The following is a 14,525-nucleotide window of genomic DNA, read 5'->3' on the forward strand; positions in this document are numbered from 1 at the left end:
CTTTTAGTCATAGACCGACTGTAGCTAAGCTGCTTGGTTGTGTTCTATTAGAGGAGAGATACTGAAGTCCATTTCTGAGGGGTGATAGGATAGTAAGATTTCAAGGTCTCCAGAAATAAGAGTAAATAAACACTAAGTTTCAACATAAGCCTGGACTTCCTGTAAGATACTAGGAAGGAAAACAGTTTCTTCATCAGATGAAATATTTTAGGATCTGAACACTGGACAAACCAAGCTGTTATTATTGATACTTAAATGGCCAATTAGTAGCTAATTAGAGCTCTGGAACTCCCTGGCCAGGCCCCATGTGGAAACCCTCTTGGGTCTGAGGTAATAAATCCAGTTTATAACACACACTGATGAAAACATTCTCCAGTGAGAGAGACTTCCCTGGTGGTCCAGTGGCTAAAACTGTGCTCCCAATGCAGATGGCCCAGGTTTGATCCATGGTCAGGAAACTAGATCCCACATGTGGCAGCTAAGATCCAATGCAGCCAAATAAATATAAATAAATAAATATTAAAACATCAACAACAACAAAACTCTCCAGTGAAAATCCACCCGCCACCCCCCCAAAAAAAATCCCCACTTTGGCCTTTCCCAGCTAAGGTACTAGGGGCCCAATTCTTACATACTTAAAAAAATGCGTGCAGTTTTTTTTCTAGAAAGGAGAAGGACAGAAGTCACAATGCAATTCTCATGCCCAGGTTAATTCCGTATAAGTAAAGCTCCCTCCTACCCTAAGGAAACAAAAACACTAATTTGAAAAGATATCTGCATACCAACATTCATAGCAATATTATTTAAAATAGCCAAGATATGGGAGCAACATAAGTGTCCATTGATAGATAAATGTATAAAGAAGATGTGGTATATATATTATGATATGTATGATATATATTTATAAATATTAATCATAAAAATGAAATTTTGCAATTTGCAACAACATAGATGGGTCTAGAGGGTATTATGCTAAAGTGAAATAAATCAGACAAGGACAAATACCATATGACATCACTTACATGTGAAATCTAAAAACTAAAAGAGGGACTTCTCTGGTGGTCCAGTGATTGGGACTCTGTGCTTCCACTGCAAGGGGCTTGGATTCAATTCCTGGTCGAGGAAATAGGACGCTACCAAAAATAAAGTATAAAGCAAACAGATAAACAAAATAAAAACAGACTCATAGGTATAGAAAATAATTGCCTTCCAGAAGGGAGGTGGGTGATGAATAGATGAGGAGGATTAAAAGATACAAAGCTCCAGTTGGAAAATAAATAAGCTATGGGGATGTAATATGAAGCATAAGTGATATGGTCAATAACATTATAATAATTTTGTATAGGGACAGACAGTAACTAGATATCATGGTGACCATTTTATAACATGTGTAAATGTCAAATCACTATATACCACACCTGAAACTAACAAAATATTGTATATCAAGTATATTTCAATTTTTTAAATAAAAGTGAAGCTCTATCCTGTTAGTTTTCCAGGCCACTGTTCAGACCAGAGTGGATATGGTTGATACCATTTTAATGGAGCTGACTCATAATACTCTCTGCCCCCAGGGAACTCAGAAAGTAATACTAAAAACTTGGGAAGGCTGTTTTTTATTTTATATTTGATCTTGCTAGCCTAAGGTGCAGAAAGGGCAATGGCACCCCACTCCAGTACTCTTGCCTGGAAAATCCCATGGACTGAGGAGCCTGGTGAGCTGCAGTCCATAGGGTCGCGAAGAGTCAGACACGACTGAACGACTTCACTTTGACTTTTCACTTTCATGCTTTGGAGAAGGAAATGGCAACCCACTCCAGTGTTCTTGCCTGGAGAATCCCAAGGACGGAGCCTGGTGGGCTGCCGTCTATGGGATCGCACAGAGTTGGACACGATAGCAGCAGCATGCTGGAAATAAAGAGGGAGAAGCACAGAAAATCAATTTGAGAATGGAGAGCTTGTAAGGAAAGGTATCCCCGAATGGTAACACTTTAGCCCAATTCTGAGAGATAAGCAAGAGACAGGCAAGGAAGAATCACCAAACAGGATATGGGAGATCTGTAACATCATGATATACTCCGGATTGCACACAGTGCTTTATGGTTAGAGCGGCTTGTGCTATATGTGAGGAAGGAGAGATAAGACATCAGATGGGTAGAGGGCCTGTGTGTCAAGATAAGAAACACTATGCTGAATACTTGCCAGGCTAAATGCTGTGGGGAGATATCAGCAAGGGGGTTGGAAATCAAGTCACATAGGAGTTGTTAGGGAAATAGGACCACTTACATTGAAGAAGAGAAGACTTAGGAGGGAGAAATGTTTTAAGATCTGTTTATTATGTTACTTCAGAATCAGAAAGGGTCAGCTATAAAAAAATAATTAGTTTAATTTTGGGTTGTGCTACACCTTCGTTGCTGTGCATGGGCGTTCTCTAGTTGTAGAGAGTGGGGGCTATTCTTTGCTGTGGTGCACGGGCTTCTCATTGCAGCGGCTTCTCTTGTTGCGGAGCAGAGACTGTGGGTGCACGGGCTTCAGTAGTTGCAGCACGCAGGCTCAGCAGTTGTGGCATTACTTGTACATGGGCTTGGTTGCTCCACAGTATGGGGAATCTTCCCTGACCAGGGATCGAACTCAGGTCCTCTGCATTAGCAGGCAGATTCTTATCCACTGTAATACCAGGGAAGTCCAGAAAGGGCCAACTTTTATTCTGGTTTGGTAAACTACACACTATAAGCAGGTTAGCTAGACTCTTAGGTCAGTGGCCAAATGGTTCAAACATTTGAGATGGCCCTGCCTCCTATCCAGCTCTGGTCTTACAAGTCCTCCAACCGGGGTCTGCTTGTCAGCCCTGCTGTTCCTCGGGGGAAGGTGGTAGGAAAGAATGTGGACATGCCTTTAGTTGCAGAATTACAGCTTGCAGAGGGTCAGGGGAACATGACTAAGGACTCCAGGAAAGGCGGGACCCCAGCTTGTGGTTAGAGGTGTGGTTGAGGCTAGGAATGAATCAGTGAAGCCTTGCCCAGAGGTAGAGCTCTCCTTTTCCATCTGTGTGCTTTCTGATCCTCTAATCCTTTGTTTCCCTTTCCCAGCTGTCACTGACAGAGAAGTGCTCAGAAAAAAAGCCAAAAGAGTCATTACAATGGGTGTGAGTCTTTCTGGCCTTAACATCATCGTTCTCCTAATTGCCATTCTTCTGATGAGCAAGGCACTCTTTTCTGGAAGCTTTGGCCAAGATATCTAGAAATAAAGTATGAATACATGAAAGAAATAAAATGTATTTTTCCCTGCTTCCAGGCAGAGAAGACCCTACCAGCCAGGATAAATGAACCAGAAGTTTAGATAGGCCAGGAGTCTTCAAGTTGTTTATTGACTTTCTCTAGCTGAGAGGGTCTCAACCTGTGGCAGTTTTGTCCCCAGGGGACATTTGGCAATGTGTTGGAGGGGGTGCTACTGGCATCTGGAGGTTAGGATATTGCTAAACATCTAATTATGTATAGGACAGCCCCTCCCTCCAACAAAATATTATTAGACTCAGGATGCTGATGGCACTGCGGTATGTTGATGGCACTGCAGTTGAGAAATAACTGATAAGTGCTTATGTTTATAAAGATTTGGTTGGAGTGGATGAGGGTTTGAGTATTAGTTCCTGATACACAAGGTAGTTAGAGGTGAAAACCAATTTTAATTCTATGAACACAGGTTGCAAGTCCTCTACAAGTCTAACTTACAGCTGCACCATGGTTGATCCAGTTTAGGCACTTCCTTCTGCTTTACTGTTCTGGTCTGGATGTATCTGTGTGTTTATTCCAGCTCTCCTAAAATTGGAGGAGAAGGATGATGGAGGAAGAGAAAGAAAATCAGGGACTTCCCTGGTAGTCCAGTGGCTAAGACTGCTCTCCCAGTGCAGGGGGCCTGGGTTCAATCCCTAGTCAGTGAACGGGAGCCCATATACCACAACTAAGAGTTCACATGCCACAATTAAAGATCCTGCATGTGGCGGCTAAGACTCATTTCAGCCAAAAAAATAAACATTTAAAAGAGAGAGAGAAGAAACAACTTTGATGTTGATTTTTAGTTAGGTATGGAGGGGTGAAAACTTGAGCCTAAAATCAAGAATTTGATATTCTAAACATTTGCCTCATTTAATTATGACCAACAGCTTAACATAAAACAGGATAATCATAGAAGAATAACAGATATCAAATCATACATGAATTTAAGGTTTGGAATCTGATTGAAAATGTAGAAATTTGGCAAATAAAACAAATTGCCATCTGTAGCAAGAGTAGGAAAAATATATAACTTAGTCTCTTTTTCTAGCATTTCAACATTGTTACATGGCTACAGTCAGAATCCTGTTTCTATTGTCCTATTCATCAAGGTCAGTTGCCTATCTAATACCCTTCCTCCCTCCCTCCCTCCCTTCCTTCCTAACAGAATCTCAATTGTGTTTGGATTGGCAGTATGCCCAATTAATAGACACAATTTCCAGACTCCCTTATAGCTAGGAGCAGTCGTGCACATACTCAGGCAAATACTATATAAACTGAGGTTTTCTGGGAATGCTTTGCCTCCCCATTTAGAGTTCATACCTACTTTTGGCTGCCTTTTCCCTTCTCCCTGCCTGGAGTGTAGGTATAAGATTGGAGGTAGAGCAGACATTTTGTGACTATAAGGTAATTGTAAGAATAAAAGCTGCATGCTAGAGATTTGGGAAGAGAAAGTGAAAACTCGGGGTTCCTGAGAGCAGCCTTGGACTGCTGACTTATTAAATGGGAAAAATTAATCCTCTATTTGGTTGAGTTTGTTATTTGAGTTGTCTGTTATTTGCAGCTGTATTCAATTCTAACAAACATATCCTTGATAACAGTATTTCTGTTGGGATTTGTAGGCCTTTGTGTATCCCTAATATAATTTTGTAAATTAAAGGATTCAAGTATTCTTTGAGAGCTGTTAAATGTACTGTTTTTCTTTCAGTGACAATTAAAAAATTAACATAAATCTTTTAAAAATTATCTGGATGCACTCATAACTAAATACGACCCTGGGATTTTATTTCTATGATTGTATTTGTGGTTACAATTACATTAAAGCATTTAACTTTAGTTTAACTCATTTAACTCATATGCAGAGTACATCATGAGAAACTCTGGGCTGGAAGAAGCACAAGCTGGAATCAAGATTGCCAGAAGAAATATCAATAACCTCAGATATGCAGATGACAAAACCCTTACGGCAGAAAGTGAAGAAGAACTAAAGAGCCTCTTGATGAAAGTGAAAGAGGAGGGTGAAAAAGTTGGTTTAAAGCTCAACATTCAGAAAGCTAAGATCATGGCATCTGATCCCATCACTTCATAGCAAATAGATGGGGAAACAGTGGAAACAGTGAGACTTTATTTTGGGGGGGCTCCAAAATCAGTGCAGATGGTGACTGCAGCTATGAAATTAAAAGACGCTTACTTCTTGGAAGGAAAGTTATGACCAACCTAGACAGCATATTAAAAAGCAGAGACATTACTTTGCTAACAAAGTCTAGTCAAGGCTATGGTTTTTCCAGTAGTCATGTATGGATGTGAGAGGCGGACCATAAAAAAAGCTGAGCGCTGAGGAATTGATGCTTTTGAAGTGTAGTGTTGGAGAAGACTCCTGAGAGTCCCTTGTATAGCAAGGAGATCCAACCAGTCCATCCTAAAGGATATAAGTCCTGAGTGTTCATTGGAAGGACTGATGTTGAAGCTGAAACTCCAATACTTTGGCAATCTGATGTGAAGAGCTGACTCATTTGAAAAGACCCTGCCTGATGCTGGGAAAGACTGAAGGCCAGAGGAGAAGGGGACAACAGAGGATGAGATGGTTGGATGGCATCACTGACTCAATGGACATGAGTTTGAGTATACTCTGGGAGTTGGTGATGGACAGGGAGGCCTGGCGTGCTGCAGTCCATGGGGTCACAGAGTCAGACACAACTGAGAGACTGAACTGAATTGAACTAATTTAACTTTAATAGTTTATAGGTTTAACCTTAATGGTTTATAGGTTTAACTTTAATAGTTTACAGGTTTAACTTTAATGGTTTATAAGTTTATGACAGGTTGCTATTAGGTTAGCAAGTCCTAAGGTTAAGATACTCATTGCTCTGGGAAATCTGCTTTATGCTGCTGCTGCTGCCACCAAGTCACTTCATTCGTGTCCGACTCTGTGTGACCCCATAGACGGCAGCCCACCAGGTTCCCCTGTCCCTGGGATTCTCCAGGCAAGAACACTGGAGTGGGTTGCCATTTCCTTCTCCAATGCATGAAAGTGAAAAGTGAAAGTGAAGTCACTCAATCATGTCCAATTCTTAGCAACCCCATGGACTGCAGCCTACCAGGCTCCTCCGTCCATGGCATTTTCCAGGCAAGAGTACTGGAATGGGTTGCCATTGCCTTCTCCACATCTGCTTTATACTCACATTGAATTACCTTACCTGTTGCATCTAGTTAATATGAAGAAGGGGGCAATTGCTGTTGATGAGTTGGTTAACTGTGTTCACCACAGCAAATTAGTACTGTGATGTAATTACTGCTTTAAGTGAGGGCCAGATGATGTAAAAAAACACGGTATGAACCAGTTTCATGGCTAGTTGAACAGAGAAAGGTAATAGGAGAATTGAGTCACCAACACATGTGTTGGCCAGTAAAAGTATGCAGAACCCAGGAGATGATGAACTATAATGAACTATAATAGTATCGGGACCATATTCATGAAGGGTATTGCTTAAAATAAACTCATTTTGTATATTATAACTGGCAATAATTCATCAGAAGCAAGTACAGTAGTGACTAACAAGAAGAACATTTTCATGAAACAGTATTTTAAATTATATTCAATATTGCTTAACCTATCAAAATATTAAATATTCTGAATATAGGGATTTCCCTGGAGGACTTGTGGTTGAGACTCTGTGCTTCCAATGCAGGGGACACAAGTTTGATTTCCAGTCAGGGAACTAAGATTCTGAATGCTGCACTATGTGGCAAAATATATATATATATACACACATCACTGCAGATGCTGATTGCAGCCATGAAATTATTATTTTTTTAAGACAACCAACACTTTTACTTTTACTTGCATTTATTTTTTGTAGCATTTATTCCCGGGCCATAAGTTTTTGTTTCTTCAGTTTCTTCTGGGATATCTTTTTCTTCTGTGCAACCTCCTCTTTTGGTTTAGGAATAATCTGTTCTTCTTCAGGAAGGATCATCTCAGTGTGGCAGGGAGAGCTCATGCAGGGGTTGATCTGACCATGAGCTCTGTAAGTCCTGCGCTGCATCTTGGGGGCTTTGTTCACTAGGATGTGCTCAATGACCAGAGAATCTACATCTAAGCCCTTAAGTTAAGCATTACTCTCTGCATTTTTGAGCATGTGTAGTAAAAATTCAGCACTCTTTTTGGGCCACAGACCCTGTGTCCAGCCCCACTGTTTTGCCTGTGCACACCTACCAACTCCACCATTGTAACGACGGAATGGCACACACTGTTTCTTTAAAGTGACATCCTTCAGATACTTGGTGGCCTTTCGGATATGCATACCCTTTATGGCCTGGGCAGTTTCACGAGTGTTCTTAAAATGAACACAAAGATTTGAACCTCTTAATTTGCATGATTTTGTGGGGGTTTCTGGGTCAAGTGAATAGTGCACCATTTTTAGGGGTCACCTCAGGCCACTTACCGGATGCAGCCATGAAATTAAAAGACGCTTACTCCTTGGAAGGAAAGTTATGACCAAGTAGACAGCATATTAAAAAGCAGAGACAAACATGTAAAATATCATGTAAGAAAAAATAAATAAATAAAAAGCAGAGACATTACTTTGCCAACAAAGGTCCGTCTAGTCAAGGTTATGGTGTTTCCAGTGGTCAGGTATGGATGTGAGAGTTGGACTATAAAGAAAGCTGAGTGCACAAGAATTGATGCTTTTGAACTGTGGTATTGGAGGAGACTCTTGAGAGTCCCTTGGACTGTAAGGAGATCCAACCAGTCCATCCTGAAGGAGATCAGTCCTGGGTGTTCATTGGAAAGACTGATGTTGAAGCTGAAACTCCAATACTTTGGCCACCTGATGTGAAGAGCTGACTCTTTGGAAAAGACTCTGATGCTGGGAGGGATTGAGGGCAGGAGGAGAAGGGGACAAAAGAGGAAGAGATGGTTGGATGGCATCACCGACTTGATGCACATGGGTTTGGGTGGACTCTGGGAGTTGGTGATGGACAGGGAGGCCTGGCGTGCTGTGGTTCATGGGGTCACAAAGAGTCGGACACGACTGAGTGACTGAAATGAACTGATATACATATATATATACACACACTCATATATGTATATATATATACATATATATGTATGTATACATATATATGGAGAGGGCAATGGCAATCCACTCCAGTACTCTTGCCTGGAAAATCCCATCGATGGAGGAGCCTGGTAGATTGCAGTCCATGGGGTCACTAAGAGTCGGACATGACTGAGCGACTTTACTTTCACTTTTCTCTTTCATGCATTGGAGAAGGAAATGGCAACCCACTCCAGTGTTCTTGCCTGGAGAATCCCAGGGATGGAGGAGCCTGGTGGGCTGCCGTCTATGGGGTCACACAGAGTTGGACATGACTGAAGCGATTTAGCAGCAGCAGCAGCATACGTATATATGGGGCTTCCCCCATGGTGCAGCAGTAAAGAATCACCTGTAATGCAGGAGACCCAAATTCAGTCCCTGGATCTGGAAGATCCCTTGGGGGAGGGCATGGCAACCCACTGCAGTATTCTTGCCTGGAGAATTCCATGGACAGAGGAGCCTGGTGGGCCACAGTACAAAGGGTCACAAAGAGTCGGACACAACCAAAGCTACTATATGTACACACACACACATATAGAATACATATACATATGTATTCTGAATTTTAAAAATGAAATAAAATTAATGAAAGTTAAATAATTAAGTTTAATAAATCAAAGCAACATTGGGGGTCCTCATGAATATTTTTCTTTTCATAAGGGCCCTAACGTTACTTTTGTTTGAGAATACTATTTTAATATTATGGAGAGAACTAAATTTTTTACAGAGCTGTGCTGGGAACCAGCGCTTTGCCCAGGAGAGAGCTATCCTTATTTGAATTAGACAGAGAAAAATGTTAAGGGCCGTACTGAGCAGCTGCCCTGACCTGAAGCAATTCTTTTTAATAAAGCCCCACTTAAAGTCCTTAGCAACCAGCAACTTAGTAACAGATTTTTTTTTTAATTTAAAGGATTTTAGAGAAAATGCAGCAGTAAATCTCAAGGGTGGCATATATATCTACATATTGAATGACCTGTTATAACTCATCCCTTTTTTTGTTTGTTTGCTTTTTTGTTATCCTTTGCCAGGTACAATAAACTTCAGTGCTGATGGTAAAGATCAAAGGAAATTATTCTGGGTAGAAACAGTCCATCTTCATGAATGACCCTTTGCGTACAAAATGCTGCATTTTTTTGGTTTGATTTGGGGTATGTTTTTTTTTTTTTTTTTTTTTGTTTTGGGGTATGTTTTTTAAACTTCCTTTAACTGCTTTTGTCCCTCCTCTTATCCTCATAGAAAATTTTGAGATTCTGGTCTTGGCTCTCCTCTCTCCACTTTCTTAGGGATTTCATTTTCTCCTACAGTTTCAGATATCCTTGATATCACAAATTATGCCAGAAAATGTAATGCATTAATTCATTTAACAAATATCTACTGTACCTATCATGTGCCTGGAAGCATGCTGCTAAGTATTAGAGTTATAATGTGCTGAACAGGATAGGCAGGGTCCCTGCCTTTCCACAGGTTTACACTCAAGTTTCTACATTTCCAACATCCCCCTATCCATCTCCTTCTGGAATCTCAAATTCAGCATGTCCCGAAGTGGACTCATTATGTCTTTATTGCACCATCTTCACCCAGTTTTCCTGGGACTCATCCTTGACTCCTTCCTCTCTTTTAATTCTTGTACCTGATGCTCAGGTCTTGCAAACTCTGCCATCTGACCCCATCTTTCCACGCTTGGCACTACTGTCTTCCCTCAGGCTCTTGACCTCTTTCCCCCAGTCATGGCTATAGCTTCCTTCTTGGTCTCCCTTATCCTTTATCTCTTGGTCCCCTAAATCTATTTTTGCTGCAGCTGCCAGAATGATAAATAATACAACCTGATGTGGTTATTCTCCTATTCAAAACTCTTACTTTCTTTCTATACTTCCATATTCAATTTTGCCCCCTGGGATAAAATTCAAGCTCCTCAGCCTAGCTTATGGAGTACATCATAAAGAATCTCTGTGTTCTTAGTCTCTACGTTCTAGACTTTGGCATTTACATTTTACTAGTATTCAACTTTTTGTGCTTTCCCAAACATATTGTTTTCCACTTCTTTTGCTGTTTTCTCTGCCTGGAACTCATTCCACACTTTTCTTCTCCTTCAGTTCAGTTCAGTTCAGTTGCTCAGTCGTGTCCTGTTCTTTGCGACCCCATGGACTGCAGCACGCCAGGCCTCCCTGTCCATCACCAACTCCTGGAGCTTGCTCAAACTCATGTCCGTTAAGTCGGTGATGCCATCCAACCATCTCATCTTCTGTTGTTCCCTTCTCCTCCTGCCTTCAATCTTTCCCAGCATCAGGGTTTTTTCCAATGGGTCAGTTCTTCACATCAGGTGGCCAAAGTATTGGAATTTCAGCTTCAGCATCAGTCCTTCCAATGAATATTCAGGACTGATTTCTTTTAGGATGGACTGGTTGGATCTTAGCTAACTCCTTCTCCTTGCTGCTGCTGCTAAGTCGCTTCAGTCATGTCCGACTCTGTGCGACCCCAGAGACGGCAGCCCACCAGGCTCCCACGTCCCTGGGATTCTCCAGGGAAGAACACTGGAGTGGGTTGCCATTGCCTTCTCCAATGCATGAAAGTGAAAAGTCAAAGTGAAGTTGCTCAGTCGCGTCCAACTCTTAGCGACCCCATGGACTGCAGCCCACCAGGCTCCTCCGTCCATGGGATTCTCCAGGCAAGAGTACTGGAGTGGGGTGCCATTGCCTTCTCCTTAGCTAACTCTTTTATAAAGAAGTTATTTTTATTCATTGATTTATTTTTGGTTGTCCTGGGTCTTTGTTGCTGTATGAGGGCTTTTTCCAGTTGCAGCAAGTGGGGGATACTTTCTAGTTGTGGTGTGCAGGCTTCTCATTGCGGTGGCTTTTTTTGTTGCAAAGCATGGGCTCTAGGGTGTGTGGACTTCAGTAGTTTCATTTCACAGGCTCTAGAGTGCGGCTCAGTAGCTGTGGTGCATTGGCTTAGTTGCCCTGCAGCATGTAGGATCTTCCCAGACCTGGGATGGAACCTGTGTCCTCTGCATTGGCAGACAGATTCTCAACCACTGAACCACCAGGGAGGGAAGCCCTAGCCAACTCTTTAGTGACACTTCAAAACACCTCAGTAGATGGCATTTTGAATATCTTTGCATGTCTGTTACCTAGTAGAGAATAGGCCTCCTAAAGATAGAAAAACAATAAATATGTAACTAAACCTCTGTGCTGTTGATATTCAAATGTTCATCTCCAAACGGCAACTCTGGATACCTCTACCTGGATGTCTTGTGAGCATCTCAGTGCTGTTTGCCTCAAACAAAACTGATTATTGTCTCCTTTAAGAGAGGAGTCAGTAATAAGGTAGACTCCAGAGTCAGCCTGGGCAAACCACTGTAAGGCACATCTCCAGGGGGCACCATTCACATTATGGTCTATGTAAATGTTACATCTGCCTCATGTGCAACATGATGGCTCTGCTGGCCTGGATGGCATCTGGCTCCAACACCACTTAGCTGTGACTTTAGACAATTTACTTAAATTCTTTGGGCATTAGGCATCTCATCTATAAAACACGTAGTACTCAACAAATGTTCATTGCTATTTTTAACCTAAAATTGTCTCCTCCTATGTGTTTCCTATAAAACCAATGAATCAGACTGAACCTCCTCTTTCCTCTTACCCTAAATGCAATTAATCCAAAAACCTGTATAAATACACTTTCTCTTCTTTTTCCCTTCCTGCTGCCAATGTCATTACAGTTCTGAGATTTCTCTTTTTCTTTTTAAAAATATTTATTTATTTAGTTAGATATGGCTGCATTCTGTCTTAGAGGCAGCACTTGGGATCTTTGACGTGGCTCGAGCACTTAATTGCTCACAGTGTTGCCCCTCATTACTAGTTATGATTGCTGTGGGATCCTAGTTCCCCAACCAGGGATCGAACCTGTGCCTCCTACATTGAAAGGCAGATTCTTAGCCACTGGGTCAGTAGGGAAGTCCCTGTGAGACTTCTCTTATCTGGACTATTGCAGTAGCCTCCCAGTTGGTCTTTTGTCTCCAAGTCATTATGTTTATCTATCACACAAGTGCTAGAATCCTCATCTTAAAACGTAGTTCAAGTAAGTCAACTCCACATCTCAAAACTCTGCAGTGCCTTCCAAAATTAATTAAGCACATCTCCTAGGCCAGTTAGCATGATGGGTTCTGGTATTACAAATATAAATAAAACATAAAATCCTTCCCAGAACTACTGGTGAACAGGGAGGACAAAGGTCCCGTAGAAGGATAAAGTTCCCCTGCCCCCATTTCCAAATTTTTTACAGTTCTTTGCAGAAAGAGACTCTACACATGCATTCAATAGATTTCTTCTCTTGTCAGAACTGTCCTATTTCTTTTTTTTACATTCCCACAAGAACTGGATATTAATATTTGCCTGGGCCACTATAACTCTTGGCTGTTAAATAAGACAAACTCAAGTGCCCAGCCCAGGGCCTGACACATGGTAGATACAATAAATGGTAATTTTCTTCTGAGTGAAGTAGGACTGTGTGTTATTGGTTTAACAACAATAACCATACTCTATTAAGCTCTGAGGCTAATGCAGGATTCGCAAGTTTGATCCCTGAGTCAGGAAGATCCACCAGAGAAGGAAATGGCAACCCATTCTAGTATTCTTGCTTGAGAAATTCCCATGGACAAAAAAGTGGCCAGAAGAGCCTGGTGGGCCACAGTCCATGGGGTCGCAAAAAAGTGGGACACGACTTAGTGGCTGATTACACAAAAACACTAAACTCTGAATTTCTTTTTTCCCCTGAACCCTCAAGAAGTAAATGAGGGGCTTCCCTGGTGGCGTAGTGAATAAGAGTCTGCCTGCCAATGTAGGCGACATGGATTCAGTTATGGATCTTCCCTGGTCTAGGAAGATCAAAAGGCAACTGAGCCCATTGAGCCAGTGACTACTGAATTCTGCATGCCTAGAGCCTATGCTTGCAACATGAGAAACCAACTCAATAAAAATCCCATTCACCACAACAAAGAGTAGCAATCCCCTTCCCCAGAGCAAGTAAAGAAAGCTGGCACAGTGCCGAAGACCCAGCACAAGTAAAAATAAACAAATAAATGAAAATATTAAAGATATTAAAAAAAGAATAAAATTTGATTGAGCACAGTAATGGATGGCTGTGACCAATTAAAAAGAAAAAAAGAAGGACATGAGTAATGGCCAAATAACTGTTGGTCTCAGGCAGAGAAGGAAAAAAAGGAAAAAAAAAAAAAATCACTACTGTTGTGCAGTAGGATGATAAATGTGAAAAAATTTTGAGATGCTTAACCAGAATGACACAGCACTTCCCTACTTTTTATCCTGCTATAAGGTCCAAAGGAGATAAGATAGTGGGGGCTGTGGGCAGAAAGCGGAACACAGAACTATGTGTTATGTTTTTTCCTCCCCCTGGGCTAGCCTGGAGTGCTGTTTGTTCCACCTGAGGTCCTCACTCCAGTCCTCTACCTTTCTTTGTTCTATTTTCGCGGACTTTTCCCTTCCTTGTCTTTTAGCCACCGCCATTCTGGGCTCCTGTTTCCTATTCTAACTACCTAACATATGTATTCAATACCCTTTATTTTATATCCGGTGCTATGTTGTGACTTGAGGGCGCAGAGATGGTTGTGACCAAGCAGGCTACTGTTTGGGCAGAAAGGATGGAATGAATTCTGAGGATCAGTGAAAGTCAGAAGAGTTTCACGAGAAGGTAATGCTTCAGCTGACACGTTTTCTGCAGGCCAAATAGGAGAGAACAGGTTCTGCATGTTCGAACAAAAGCCTGAGGTTTCAGTTACTCTCTGTCCTAGGAGTTACAACAGAGGAGCAAGAAGAGTTACACTAATAACAACAGCTAACACTTTTAATATATGAGAATTGCTAAATAAGCTAGAGATGATCTCAACAAAGAATTCATAGTATTCCCATTTTACAGGCGAGAAAAGTAAGGCTAATTGATTAAGACTCTTGCCTGAAGGCCACACATAAAATAACAAGTTTTAACCCAGGAAGACAGAGTCCCAGTTTCTATGAACCACAAATCAAAGAGGTGAATGAATGAGATCAGATTTCAGAAAGATTTCCTCCAGCCGCAGTGGAGTGGATGGGATAGGAATTCATGCAGGGGAGCTGGAATGCAACAACCCTGTTATAAG

Source organism: Bos mutus, chromosome 3 (genome assembly GCF_027580195.1).
Source record: "Bos mutus isolate GX-2022 chromosome 3, NWIPB_WYAK_1.1, whole genome shotgun sequence".
In the NCBI taxonomy this organism is placed as follows: Eukaryota; Metazoa; Chordata; class Mammalia; order Artiodactyla; family Bovidae; genus Bos; species Bos mutus.